This window comes from Mandrillus leucophaeus, unplaced genomic scaffold (assembly GCF_000951045.1).
Source record: "Mandrillus leucophaeus isolate KB7577 unplaced genomic scaffold, Mleu.le_1.0 Scaffold1242, whole genome shotgun sequence".
In the NCBI taxonomy this organism is placed as follows: Eukaryota; Metazoa; Chordata; class Mammalia; order Primates; family Cercopithecidae; genus Mandrillus; species Mandrillus leucophaeus.
Genome location: NW_012100788.1, coordinates 443,391 through 458,082, shown reverse-complemented (window position 1 = coordinate 458,082; position 14,692 = coordinate 443,391).

Genomic DNA, 14,692 nt, shown 5'->3' with positions numbered 1-14,692 from the left:
GTGAGAACATGTGGTGTTTGGTTTTCTGTTCTTGTGATAGTTTGCTAAGAATGATGGTTTCCAGCTGCATCCATGTCCCTACAAAGGACACGAACTCATCCTTTTTTATGGCTGCATAGTATTCCATGGTGTGTATGTGCCACATTTTCTTCTGTATGATGGACATTTGGGTTGATTCCAAGTCTTTGCTATTGTGAATAGTGCTGTGATAAATATACGTGTGCATGTGTCTTTATAGCAGCACTTTTTAATAGTAGCCATTCTGAAGGGTGTGAGATAGTATCTCATTGTAGTTTTCATTTGCATTTCTCTGAGGATTAGTAATGAGGAGCATTTTTTCAGGTTTGTTGGCTGCCTGTATATCTTCTTTTGAGAAGTGTCTCTTCATGTCCTTAGTCTACCTTTTAACGTGGTTATTTGTTTTTTACTTGTGATTTGCTTAAGTTTCTTAAAGATTCTGGATATTAAACCCTTGTCAGATGCATAGTTTGTCAATATTTTCTCCCATTCTGTAGGTTTTCTGATTTTTATTGATTTTCTTTTTTTTCTTTCTTTCTTTCTTTCATCCTTTTTCTTTCTTTCTCTCTCTCTCTCTTTTTTTTTTTTTTTTTAATGTGCGGAAGCTCTTTGATTTATTTAGGCTCTACCTGTCAATTTGTTTCTATTGTGATTGCTTTTGGGTACTTGGCCATAAATTCTTTGCCAAAGCCAATGTCAAGAAGGGTATTCCCTAGGTTTGCTTCTGGAATTTTTAGTTTGAGTTCTTACATTTAAGTATTTAATGCATCTTGAGTTATTTTTTGTATATGGTGAAAGGTAAGGATCTACTTTCATTCTTCTGCATATACCTAGCCAGTAACCTCAGCACCATTTACTGAATAGGGAGTCCTCTCCCCATTGCTTGTTTTTGTCAGCTTTGTTGAACATTCCCTCCAGGGAAAGTTCATCTATGTGCTCCACATTGGAACTCCCATATCCAGGGGGTCACCTCAGGAGACCATGCCAAAAGCATGCCTACTTGGCCACTTTTACAACTTACTTCTGCCCAGGAAGGAGCCAACTCAACTTTCTGGTAGATAAGGCACAAGCTAGCAGGGAACCCCTGCCCTTGCTCATTTCCTCCCCTACCTTGTAAAAATGTCTACTTTTTGCTCCAAAGGCAAAGCAGCACATTTCCAGCAGGACACTTTAAATGTGATGCTTCTTCCAAGCAAATTTTGGAAATGAATTTCTTTTTTTGTATCAGTACTCACCCTTGTTCATTGGACACTACATGTGGTAAGCCACTAACCTGCTTTTCGGTTGAAATATGGTAATTCTATTTTTAGCTTTTTGAGGAACTTTCATACCATAAGTGGTTTTAGTAATATACATTCCTACCAGCAGTGTTCAAGAGTTCCCTTTTATCTACATCCGTGTCAGCATCTGTTATTGCCTATTTTTTATAATAACCATTTTAACTGGGGTGAGATGATAGCTCATTGTGATTTTAATTTGCATTTATCTGATGATTAGTGATGTTGAGCATTTTTTCATATACCTGTTGACTATTTTTATGTCATCTTTTGAGAAATGTCAATTCAAGTTCTTTACCTATTTTTAATCAAATTATTTGTTTTTATATTGAGATGTTTGAATTACTTATATATTCTAGTTATTAATTCCTTGTCAGATAAGTAGATTGCTAATATTATCTCCTGTTCTGTAGGCCGTCTGTTTATTTGTTGGTTCTTTCCTTTGCCATGTGGAAATCATTTAGTTTGCTATGATTCCATTTGTTAATTTTTGCTTTGATTACCGATACTTTTGTTGTCTTACTCAAGAAGTCTTTATTCTGACAAATGTCCTGGAGCATTTCTCCAATGTTTTCTGTTACTAATTTCATGGTTTCAGGTCTTAGGTTTAAGTCTTTAATCCATTTAATTTGATTTTTGCATATGACAAGAGATAGGGATCTTGTTTTATTCTTCTACTTACAGATACTCAGTTTTTTTCAGCACTGCTTATTGAAGAGTTTACATTTCCCATTCTTGAGGTCTTTACATGGTTTATTTTTAGAAAACCGAATTTTAACTTTTATTCAGAAGGTACACGCAGGTTTGTTACATGAGTATATAGGATGGTGCTGAAGTTTGGGTTATGAGTAATCCCATTACCCATGTGCTTAGCATAGTACCCAATAATTAGTTTTCTAATACGTAGCCCTTTAGTTCTCTCTCTTCTCAGTAGTGGCAAATTTCTTTTGTGGCTATCTTTATATCTATGAGTACCCAATGAATTACATCCCACTTAAAAGTGAGACCATGCGGTATTTGGTTTTATGTTTCTGCATTAATTTGCTTAGGATAATGGCCTCCAGCTGCATCCATGTTGCGGTAGTGGTTGCCTGTGTCTTTTTTGTGGAATGAATTATTTTCTTTTGGATATATATGCGGAAATGGAAATGCTGAGTTGAATGATACTTCTAAGATATTTGACGAATCTCCAAACTGCTTTCCACAATGGCTGAACTAATTTACATTCCCACCAACAGTTTATGAGCATTCTCTTTTCTCTGTAACCTCACCAGCATTTGTTGGTATTGACTTTTTAATAGTAGCCATTCTGACTGTTGTAAGATAGTATCTCTTTATGGTTTTGATTTGCATTTTTTGATGATTAGTGATGTGGAGCATGTTTTCATATGTTTGTTGGCTGTTTGTATGTCTTTTTTTGAAAAGTGTTTATGTCTTTTGCCCACTTGTTAATGGGGTTCTTTGTTTTTTGCTTGTTCACTTGTTTAAGTTCATTATAGTTTCTTGATATTAGGTCTTTGTTAGCTTGTGAATATTTTCTCTCATTCTTCAGTTTGTTTAATCTGTAGATTGTTTCTTTTACTGTGCAGAAGCTCTTTTTAATTAGGTCACATTTGTCAATCTTTATTTTTGTTGCAATTGCTTTTGAGGAGTAAGTCATAAATTTATTTCTAAGACTAATATACAGAATGGTGTTTATAATGTTGCTTTTAGAATTCTTATAGTTGAGGTCTTGAGTTGATTTTTGTATATAGTGAAAGGTAGGGATCCAGTTTAATTCTTCTATATGTTGATAGCCAGTTATTCCAGAACCATTTATTCAATAGTGAATTCACTCCTCATTGCTTATTTTTTGTGAACTTTGTCAAAGACCAGATGGCTGAAGGTGTGCAGCTTATTTCTGGGTTATTTATTTTGTTCCATTGGTCTGTGTCTGTTTTTGTACCAGTACCATGCTGTTTTGGTTACTGTAGCCTTACGGTATAGCTTGAAATTGGGTAATGTGATACCTCCAGCTTTTTTTCCTTTATCTTAAGATTGCTTTAGCTATTTGGACTCTTTTTAGGTATTTGGGCTCTTTTTAGGTTCCATGCGAATTTTAGAATACTTTTTTTTTAATTATGTGAAAAATGACATTGGTAGTTTGATAAGAATAGTGTTGAGTCTGTAAATTGCTTTGCACAGTATGGTTATTCTAATTATATTGATTTTTCTAGTCTATGAACACTAAATGTTCTTCAATTTGTTTGTGTCGTTTATGATTTATTTCAACATTATTTTGTAAAACTCCTTGTAGAAATCTTTCACCTACTTCGTTAGATGTATTCCTATGAATTTTTTTGTGGTTATTGTAAATGAGATTGCATTTTTGATTTGACTCTCAGCTTGAATGTTATTAGTATGTAGAAATGCTACTGATATTTGGATATTGCTTTTGTATCTTGAAACTTTGCTGAAGTTGTCAGTTCCAGGAGTATTTTGACTGAGCCTTTAGGGTTTTCTAGTTATAGAATCATACCCTTTGTAAAGATATATAATTTTATCTCTTCCTTTACTATGTGAATGCATTTTATTTCTTTCTCTGATCTGATTTTTCTGGCTAGCACCTCCAATACTATATTGAATAGGAGTAGTGAGAGTGAGCATTTATGTTTTACTTCAGTTCTCAAGGGGAATCCTTCCAGTTTTTGCCCACTCTGTATGATGTTCACTCTGGGTTTTATTATTTAGATGCCTTTTGTTATTTTATAGTATGTTTCTTTGATGCCTAGTCTTGAGAATTTTTATCATGAAAAGATGGCACATTTTATTGAAAGTCCAGAACTTCTTTGTTAGTTTTCTGCCCTAGAAATCTGTCTAATGCTGTCAGTGGTGTGTTGCGGTCACCCAAATTTATCATGTGGTTGCCTCAGTCTTTTTGTAGTACTTCTCTTATGAATTTAGGTACTTCAATGTTGGGTGCATATATGTTGAGTATATTTATGTCTTCTTGTTAAATTGAAACATTTATCTTTTTTACTGTTGTTGGTTTGAAATCTGTTTTATAAGAATTCATCAGAATAGTGATCTCTGTTTATTTTGTTTTCATTTGCATGGTAGATCTTTAGATCTTTTTCCCTCCCTTTACTTTGGGAATACATGTGTCATTACATGTGAGATTTATTCCTGGAAGACAGCAGATGGATGGATCTTAATTTTTTTATACAATTTGCCCCTCTGTGCCTATTAAGTGGTGGCATTTATATCATTTACATTCAGTGTTAATATTGATATATTAGGTTTCGATTCTATCATGAAGTTGTTACTTTGTTGGTTTGTAGTTTCTATTATGTGGTTTCTTTATAGGGTTTGTGGGCTAGGTACTTAATAGGTACTTAAGTGTTTTTTTGTTTTTTGTTTTTTTTTCTCGGGTGTTCTTTGTTTTCCATGTTTAGAACTTTCTTAATGATCTACTGGAAGGCTGGTCTAGTGTTAATAAATTCACTTAGCACTTGCTTGTCTGGAAAAGATTTTATTTCTCCTTCACTTATAAAGGTTGGTTTCGTGGGATATGAAATTCTTGGTTAGAATTTCTTTCTTTTAAGGATGCTGAAAGTAGATCTTCAGTCTCTCCTGGCTTGTAAGGTTTCTGCTGAGAAGTCTGCTTTTAGTATGATGGAGTTCCCTTTGTACATGATCTGAACTTTTTCTCTAGCTGCCTTCAAAGTTTTATTTTCAGGCGTTATCTTGGACAGTTTGGTGACTATATTCCGTGGTGATGTTTGCCTTGTATAGTATCTTGCAAGTTGTATTAGTCCATTTTCACACTGCTGATTAAGACATACCTGAGACTGGGAAGAAATAGTTTAATTGGACTTGCAGTTCCACAAGGCTGGGGAGGTCTCAGAATCATGATGGGAGGCAGAAGGCATTCTTATATGGCAGCAGCAAGAAAAAATGAGGAAGATGCAAAAGTGGAAACCCCTGATAAAACCATCAGATCTCATGAGACATATTCACTACCATGAGAATAGTATGGGGTTAACCACCCCCATAATTGAAATTATGTCCCACTAGGTCCCTCCCACAAGTGGGAATTATGGGACTTGAGACAGGATTTGGGTGGGGACACAGATCGAAACCATATCATAAGTGTCATCTGAATTTCTTATATCTAGATGTCTTCCTCTCAAGCAAGATTTGGGAAGGTTTTCTGAATTACTCTCTCAAATATGTTTTCAGAGTGTCAATGTTGTTTACTTTTTCTTCCTTCTCTTTCAGGAATGCCAATAATTAATAGGCTTCGTTGCTTTCCATATTTTCATATATCTCAAAGACTTTGTTTCATTTAAATATTTTTTTCATAATTTTCTGTCTGAATGGGTTAGTTAAAAAAACAGGTCTTCAACCTTTGAAATTCTTTCTTCTGCTTGATTCAGTCTATTGATAAAGCTTTCTATTGTACTTTGAAATTCCCTGAGTTTTTCAACGTGAGATGCTCTGACTTATTTTTTCTTAAGATGTTTATCTCTTTCTTTATTTCCTAGATTGCTCTAGAAATGTTTTAGTGTTGATTTTCAACCTTGTGTTTGATATTGTTTTGTTTCCTTGTGATCCATGCTTGGAGTTCTTTATCTGATATATCTTAGTTTCCATTTCGATTAGGTAGCATCACTAGAGAGCTATTGCAATTTTTTGGTGGTGTTACTACATTCAGATTTCTTTCGGTTTCAGAATTCTTGTGCTGGGCCTTAGGGGAAACTGGGGGACAAGATGGCTGAGGCTGGTCTTGGCACATTTGCCTACTGGTCCCCCTAAGGCAGGCATAGGCACCAGCACCAAGGGAGAATCCGGTGGGTGACTGCCAAGTGCCCAAAGATGTGCTTAGGCATGGAGCTGTGAAACTTCTTCATCCCCAAGTTCTCTGCATGGGGATTGTGGTTGACTACACTCTTAATCCAGGACAGTGGGTGCTCTAGATTTCTGGAGATCTGCTTGGATGTGGAGTACAGAGGACACCCCTTCACCACAATTTACGTCCAAGAAGGGTAGGGCAACTTAGAGTGCTAGTCTATACAAGTGAGTAGTAGAAGTGCCTGGAGATCCGCCTGCATGTTGAATACAGAGTGTCCCCACTGCACCTCAATCTGTGTACAAGAAACGTGGACTGGGTCAGGCTGTTGATCTAGGTGAAGGGGTTCTCTGAATACCTGGAGATTTCTTTGGGCATGGAGTGGAGAGGGCTCTGCTGCACCACAGTCTGTGTCAATGGAGGGTGGGGCATTTCAGGCTGCTGGTGCCAGCAAGTAGGTTCTCTGAATGCCTGGATTTCTCTCTGGGGGTGGCACAGAGAGGGCCTCACTGCACTACAATCTCAGAGGAACAGACTGGGGCACCCAGCAATGGCACACACAGATTGGTTCCATGTCACCATGCTGACCCTGGCTTCAAGTCTCTTTGCCCAGGAGAAACTTTAGCTGTAGCAGCTCTCCTCCTTCCCCAGGCCTGTGACAGGGGAGAACACAACTTCACCACCTACTGTTGAAGCATTATTCATGGTTCTTGCTGTGGAGGCCCTTACCTCACTCCAGAGCAGTTCTTCAAGTTCCTGGCCCAACACTAAAATTCTTGCATGACCATGCATCCAGGTCAGCAAAGAATGGCTGACTCTTGATGTGCTTTGATTAAAAATGGCATTCTGCTCTCAGTCCTGCATCTGGGAACATGTCTGCACATTTTCATGGTGTTTTTTTTTCCTCACAGCGTCTCCTGTCCTCTTCCCAAGTTAGCCCCAGGATTTGGGAGGAGCAAAATACTCTCCCTCAGTTTGAGTTGCTCAGATCTGCAGTAGAAAATATAGTAACAGAGGGAGGTTCTCAGCCTCTCAGCCTCTCTCATATACTGCCGTTTCACTCACTTTTATCAGTGTTTACCTGCGGACTGTTTGCCAGCATTCTCTTCCCCATGATCTGGGGTGTCTTCATTTTTCCATTGTATTTTTGTTTTCCTCCTTTAATTAAAATTCACAGAGGTGATCTTTATGCACTATCTTGCTATTTCCAAGTGGCTAGGCATGCTAAAATTCTCTAATCTCATATCTTGGAAAGAAAAAAAAAACCTTATGTGGTTCTTAAAACAGGGATTATAAGGTATGGGCTTCTCTAGGGCAAGCTTTGCCTTCTGAAGGAAGGAAGTTGTTCTATAATCAGCCATTACATATCCATGAGGGCAAGGCTAGTACTCTCAGGATGTCTTGAAATCTTCTCTAAAAACATCTGGTTTATTCAGTCTTTTATTCCTTTAAAAGTTTAGTTTTCCTTATGTTTATTGTCTCCTCTTCTCTACCTGTATTGACTACTCAAAAAACATTTAGGTATCTTTCTGTGTCGGATGGGAAGAGTCAGGTTTTTAAGTTTTTAGTTGATATTTTGACTGGGGATGCAGAGCTTTCACATTCCTACCCTAACTCTCCTTTATCCCCATGAGATTTTCAGATAAGCTGTACACAGAGGGGTAAGTAAAATAATTTTATTTATATACTTCATTATTGGATGATTCAGTGTTTGCTAACCCCCAGGATGGTGCTCTGAACAGCTGAATTACAGACAGTGACCTAGGTTCCAGACCCAAGTGATGGCTCTGCTATTTCTCCTGAAGATAAGAGCAAAGGTATACTGCTCTCTTGTTTGGATCTTATGGTATGTAAGGGGTTCTAAGCTTTTCTACTTTAAGTCCTCTTTTACTCCCAGTTCTGTGAGTTCCTAGACCCACTTCTGGATGCTTACAAGAGTGCATTACGGAAGAATACTCTATAAAGTATGGTCATTTATCAGTGCCCTGTAATTTCTACTTACAGTCTCATTCCTAGGATCTGTGGATTTTCCTCATCAGGCCCACAACTTTTATTTTTTTCCCCAGGTTTGGATAAGAAACCCAGGAGCCTTGAAAGTAAGGAGTAGCAATGAGAACCTTACCTTCTTAAACCCACTACTGCTAAAAGTTGGTGCCTCTGAGTTCACCATATTCTAATATTTTATTTCTTTCATAAAATAGAAAGACTTCTGAACTAGAAGTCTGGAGTCATGAGTGAAATTCCTAGTAGCAAACTAGCTACATGAGCCATTTTGTACAGGGTGATGTTCTGAGATCTATGAGTTGATGTACAGATGAAATGGCAATTTTTATTTTATCCAGGGGCTCATAGTCTGAAGACAGGTAGAAACAACCATATATCAATCTTTAAACAAGAGATTTCAATGGTGAGTGTACTAATATAAGTCTGGGTATCCCTCATCTAAACCCTCATCTACTGAATACAAGCTGTAAAAACTTGCAAACTTTTTTTTTTTTACCTCAAATCTATCTGATAGGAAAACGCATTATAATTAATACATAAACCAGTGTAAATGGTTAAGTAGTGGGCAGGTTTGGGAGTTAGAGGATATAGTGTTCCCTGAAGTCATAGCTCTTTTATTCTCTCAGTGGGTTTTGTTTTGTGCTCCTCTTGTCTAACCATTATTGCTATTATCTTTCCCTTCATTTCTTTGGGATTTTCCCTTCAGGAGTCCTGTGTTGTTTCATTCCAGGTGCTTCAAGTAAGTCAATATAAGCAAACAGGAGTTTCTGGACCTAATAATGAAAATTTGCCACATCTGTGCTTTGAATAACTGGAGTTGGGGAGTTCATGCAAATTTAAGAGGATGTACAGTGAAGTAGAGAGTAGTGGCAAGGTGAACCACTCAGTAGAGGTTTGTAAAACATTCTGATCCATGGACATGGTATATCACACCACTTATTTAGTTATTCTTAATGTCTCAGCAATGTTTTGTAGGTTTTAATATATAGGTCTTGCTCATTTTTTAAATTATTCCTAATTTATAATTTTGATACTACCCTAAATGATATATTTTAGAACTTTAGTTATTTTGAAAGAATTATAGGTTCATAAGAAGATGCAAATGGAGTACAGAAAGGTACCATATGCCTTTCACATAGTTTCTCAAAATGGTTACCTCTTACATAGCTTGAGTACAGTATCAAAACCAGAAAACAGAAATTGGTACAATGTGAGTGTGTGTGTGTGTCTGTGTGTATAGGCATTTTATCTATGTGTATTCTTTTATTTTTTTAACAATTTTTTATGTATAATTGACATACAAAAAGCTGTATATTTTTAATGTATACAACTTTATGAGTATGAAGATAAGTACTTACCTGTGAAACCATCACCACAATCTATGCCATAAACATGCCCAACATCTCCAAAAACTTCCTCCCATCATGTTTATTATTATTAATTTTTATAAGAACACAACTTAAGATCATCTTCACAAATTTATAAGTATATGATAAAATGTTGTTAACTGTAGGCACTATGCTTTACAGTAGATTTCTAGGATTCATTCATGTTGCACAAGTGAAATTTTATACCCATTAGCAGCAACTCCCATTTTCCCCTCACACAACTCTAGCAATCACCATTCTACTTTCTGCTTCTATGAGTTTGACTACTTTAGACACCTCCCATAAGTGGAATCATGCAGTATTTGTTCTTCTGTGACAGGCTTATTTCACTACCAGTTCATAATGTTTTTCAGTCTATCTCTTTGTACAGCTTGTATAATGGTTTTTCTAGGTATTACATTATATACACATAATTTATCACAGTCTACTGGTGGTGGTCATGTCATTCAAATTGCTTTTCTCCTAAAGGTACAAGTTTGATTTCTCACACAGCTTTTAATATCTTTCTTTCTAAAAAATTATTTTTATTAATTTATACTAAACATACATATTTGTGGGGTACAGTAGATAATACATTTATATAATTTGTAAATATCAAGGTAGCACAATTGGGATATGCTTCACCTTAAAATTTATCTTTTTTTATTTTTTATTATTATTATACTTTAATTTCTAGGGTACATGTGCATAATGTGCAGGTTTGTTACATATGTATACTTGTGCCATGTTGCTGTGCTGCACCCATCAACTCGTCAGCACCCATCAACACATCATTTACATCAGGTATAACTCCCAATGCAATCCCTCCCCCCTCCCCCCTCCCCATGATAGGCCCCGGTGTGTGATGTTCCCCTTCCCGAGTCCAAGTGATCTCATTGTTCAGTTCCCACCTATGAGTGAGAACATGCGGTGTTTGGTTTTCTGTTCTTGTGATAGTTTGCTAAGAATGATGGTTTCCATCTGCATCCATGTCCCTACAAAGGACACAAACTCATCCTGTTTTATGGCTGCATAGTATTCCATGGTGTATATGTGCCACATTTTCTTAATCCAGTCTGTCACTGATGGACATTTGGGTTGATTCCAAGTCTTTGCTATTGTGAATAGTGCCGCAATAAACATACGTGTGCATGTGTCTTTATAGCAGCATGATTTATAATCCTTTGGGTATATCCCCAGTAATGGGATGGCTGGGTCATATGGTACATCTAGTTCTAGATCCTTGAGGAATCGCCATACTGTTTTCCATAATGGTTGAACTAGTTTACAATCCCACCAACAGTGTAAAAGTGTTCCTATTTCTCCACATCCTCTCCAGCACCTGTTGTTTCCTGACTTTTTAATGATCACCATTCTAACTGGTGTGAGATGGTATCTCATTGTGGTTTTGATTTGCATTTCTCTGATGGCCAGTGATGATGATCATTTTTTCATGTCAGCCCGGCTAGCTCAGTCGGTAGAGCATGAGACTCTTAAAATTCTTTGTTGAAACATTTTCTTTAAGAATTAGTATAGGCCCCCCATCTCTTCTGGCTTGTAGAATTTCTGCTGAGAGGTCCACTATTAGCTTAATGAGGTTCCCTTTGTAAGTGACTTGGCTTTTACTTCTACCTGCCTTTAACATTACTTCTTTCATTTCAGGCTTGGAAAATTTGATGACTCTGTGTCTTGGAGATGATCTTTTTGCATAAAATCTTGCAGGGGTTCTCTGTATTTCCTGGATTTTACTATTGGTCTCTCTAGTGAAGTTGGGGAAATTCTCATGGATGATATCTTGAAATGTTTTCTAAGTTGTTTCCTTTCTACCCATTCCTTTCTGCGATGCCAATAATTTTAATATTTGGAATCTTTATGTAATCACATATTTTTCAGAGGTTCATTCATTGCTTTTCATTCCTTTTCTTTATTTTTGTCTGACAGTCGTATTTCCAAAAGCCAGTCTTCAGGTTCTGAAATTCTTTCCTCAGCTTGGTATATTCTGCTGTTAATAATTATGATTACATTGTGCAATTTTTGTAGTGTGTTTTTGAGCTCTATCAGATCAGTTTCTTTTTTATACTGGCTATTTAATCTGTCAGCTCCTGTATCTTCTTATTGTGATTCTTAGTTTCCTTGGATTAGGTTTTGCCATTCTCATGAATGTCAATGATCTTCATTTCTATCCATATTTTGAATTTTATTTCTGTCATTTCAGTCAACTCAGCCTGATTAAGAACCTTTGTTGGTGAACTAGTGTAGTTGTTTGGAGGACATAAGACACTCTGACCATTTGAGTTGCCAGAGTTCTTTCCTTTGTTCTTTCTCCTCTCTGAATGTGGTTGTTCCTTTTACTTCTGGGCTGCCTCTGATTGAAATGATCAGGTAGGGGCCAGGTGGTCATGCTGGAGTCCCAGATTGAGCATCCCTTCCCAGTAAGGAGAAGTGTGAATCAGGACCTGCATAAAGAAGAGTCTGGCCTTTTTAGCATGAGCTGGATGCTCTATGCTGGGGGTCTTGACCAGCCTCTGGTCCCTGAAGAATTTTCAGAGCCTGGAGGCAGCAACGTTGAGGGTTGTGAGATCACAAAGATGACAAACAGCCCCTGGGAGTTCTGTCTTGGGAAGTTGCAGAATGGTTGCTGGCTCAATAGCTCTGGTGGCAGTTGGCTGGGAGCCCAGGCCAGGAGGACCAGTTGAGTGAAGAGATACAGGAGCAGGGACCCTGTAACAGAGTGTCTGTCCACTTCTCCACAGGAATGCTGCAGTATAATGGGGGTCCACTCCAGTCCCCTGTGACCTTGGATTTTCCAGTACCTGAAGGTGGCAACAATGAAGGCTGCCAAACAGCAAAGATGGCAGCCTGTTCCTTCCTCTGGGAGCTCCATCACAGTAAGGTACGACCCTGTTGCCAGCCTGAATGCACATGCAGGAGGTAGCTGGAGACCTTGTTCAGGAAACATCACCCAGGGAAGAGGAACAGGATCAGGGAACCACTTCAAAAAGCACTCTGGCCATTTTGTCATAAAGCTGCTGTGCTGGGGATCCACTCAATCCCTTAGTCACTTCAGACTCTCCAAGGCCCACAGGCAAGAACAGCTAAGACTGCCAGACAGCAAAGTTGGTGGCCCAAACTTTTCCCTGGGAGCTTCTTCCTAGGAAAGTTTGGAACTGCTGCTGACTGGAAAACACTGGTGAGAGTAGCTGGAGACTGTGGTTGGGAGGTCCCACCCAGTGAAGAGGAATAGGATCGGGGACCCACTTGAAAAAGCAATCTGGCCACATTTTCATACAACAGCTGTGCTGTGCTAGGGATTTGCATTAGCTCCCAGTGACCTTGGACTTTTCAAAGCTGAGAGGCGAGAACAGCTAAGGCTGCCAAACAGCAAAGATGGCGGCATTCCCCTCCCTCTGGGAGTTCTATCCCAAGGAAGTTTGAACTGCTGCTGGCTGGAAGACATCTCCAGGGTAGCTAGAATCCTGGTTGGGAGGTCCCACCCAGTGAGGAAGAATGGGATTGGGGACCTGCTTTTAAGAAGTAGACTGGCCACATTTTCATAGGGCAGCTGTGCTGTGCTGGGGATCTGCTCTAGCCCCCAGTTGTCTCAGATGCTCCAAATCCTGAAGGCAAGAATGGCTAAGGTAGCCAAACAGAAAAGATGGCAGCCTCTTCCTCCTTCTGGGAGCTCCATTCCAGGGAGGTTTAAAACGGCTGATGGCCACAAAACACCAGCAGGGATGACTGGAGACCTCAATCAGGGATTCTTCCCAGTGAAGAGAAACAGGATTTGAGACCCATGTGAATAAGCAGTCTGACTGCTTCTCTATTTAGCCGCTTGGCTGTGCCAGAGGACCACTCCAGTCCCTATTTGACTCAGACTCCCTGGAACCCTAAGGTACTAGCTAAGGCTGTGAAGCAGCAAAGATGGTTGCCCACTCCTTACCCTGGGAGATGTGTCTCAGGGAGGTGTAACACCGGTGCAGGTCTGTCTTGTTGGGGGCCGCACCGGGGGTGGTGGAGAATGAAAGAACACACACAAAGACAAAGACACACAGAGAACATGGCGGCCGCACTCAGAGCCTCCGCCTCACTTTATTTATACTCCATAAACCTCACGTCTGCAGAAAAAATGCAATGCAAAACAAACTTTCTTTTCCCACATGTAACCTTCTACTCAGTACCTTGTTTCTATATTCTTTTTTATCTACTCGCCTTCTTGGCGCCTATGAGAGTTCATTAAAAGTTCAGTTGGAGCTACTGTCCTTGAGCCCTATCTATTCTCAGCATACTGTTTTCAAAGGCCCCTGCATGTCTGGCTCAGACGAATGCACATAGTGGACTGAAAGATTCCTGGTGATGGCCCTGCAGAGTTACAGCGCGTAGTCCCACCTAACAGTGATGGTAGGTCCTGCATACCATTGTGTCTGGCTTATCATCAGCAATCATTTTGGCCCAGCCATGATAGTGCCCTTTGTGAGCTCAAGGTGGTGGCTGACTGGGGTTCCGAGCCAATGGGTTTTATCCTGTGAGGTGCCATGAAAACAGGACCTGCAGACAATCTTTGCTCAGTCCCCTGGATTCAACCTCTTTTCTAAGGGTATATATGTATGGGGGTCTATGCCACAGTTAAGTTGCTTTTGCTGGGAAGCATGGGTATCTGAGGTTTCTGGGGCTCTGCATGTGCCTGAGTGGCTGCTCTGCCAAGATTGCACATAGCTGTGAATGTCAGACTGTAGGCCCTGGCAGAGTGGGTTCATTAGGGAATCTCCTGAACTAGAAGTTGCAAAGATTCATGGAAGAAGTGTGGGTTCCCAGGATTTCTCACTTACTGCTTCCCTGTGCAGGGGAGGCTCTCCTGGCTGTGTCACTCCCAGGTGGGCAATTGGCCTGCCTTAAGTTTCTCTGTTCTTCGTGAGTAGAGTTGTTTCCTTGATTGGTCCTAATGCATGTACCTGGATGTTTCAGTTAAAGGTGCTGTATTTACTCACTTTTTCTGTTCCGTTCCATGACAGCAGCACACCTTCATTTTTTAAATTACATTTTTTGCCCTCAGACTGTATTTTCTTTTTTTTTTTTAAATTTATTTATTATTATCACACGTACGTTTATTGCAGCACTATTCACAATAGCAAAGACTTGGAATCAACCCAAATGTCCATCAGTGACAGATTGGATTAAGAAAATGTGGCACATATACA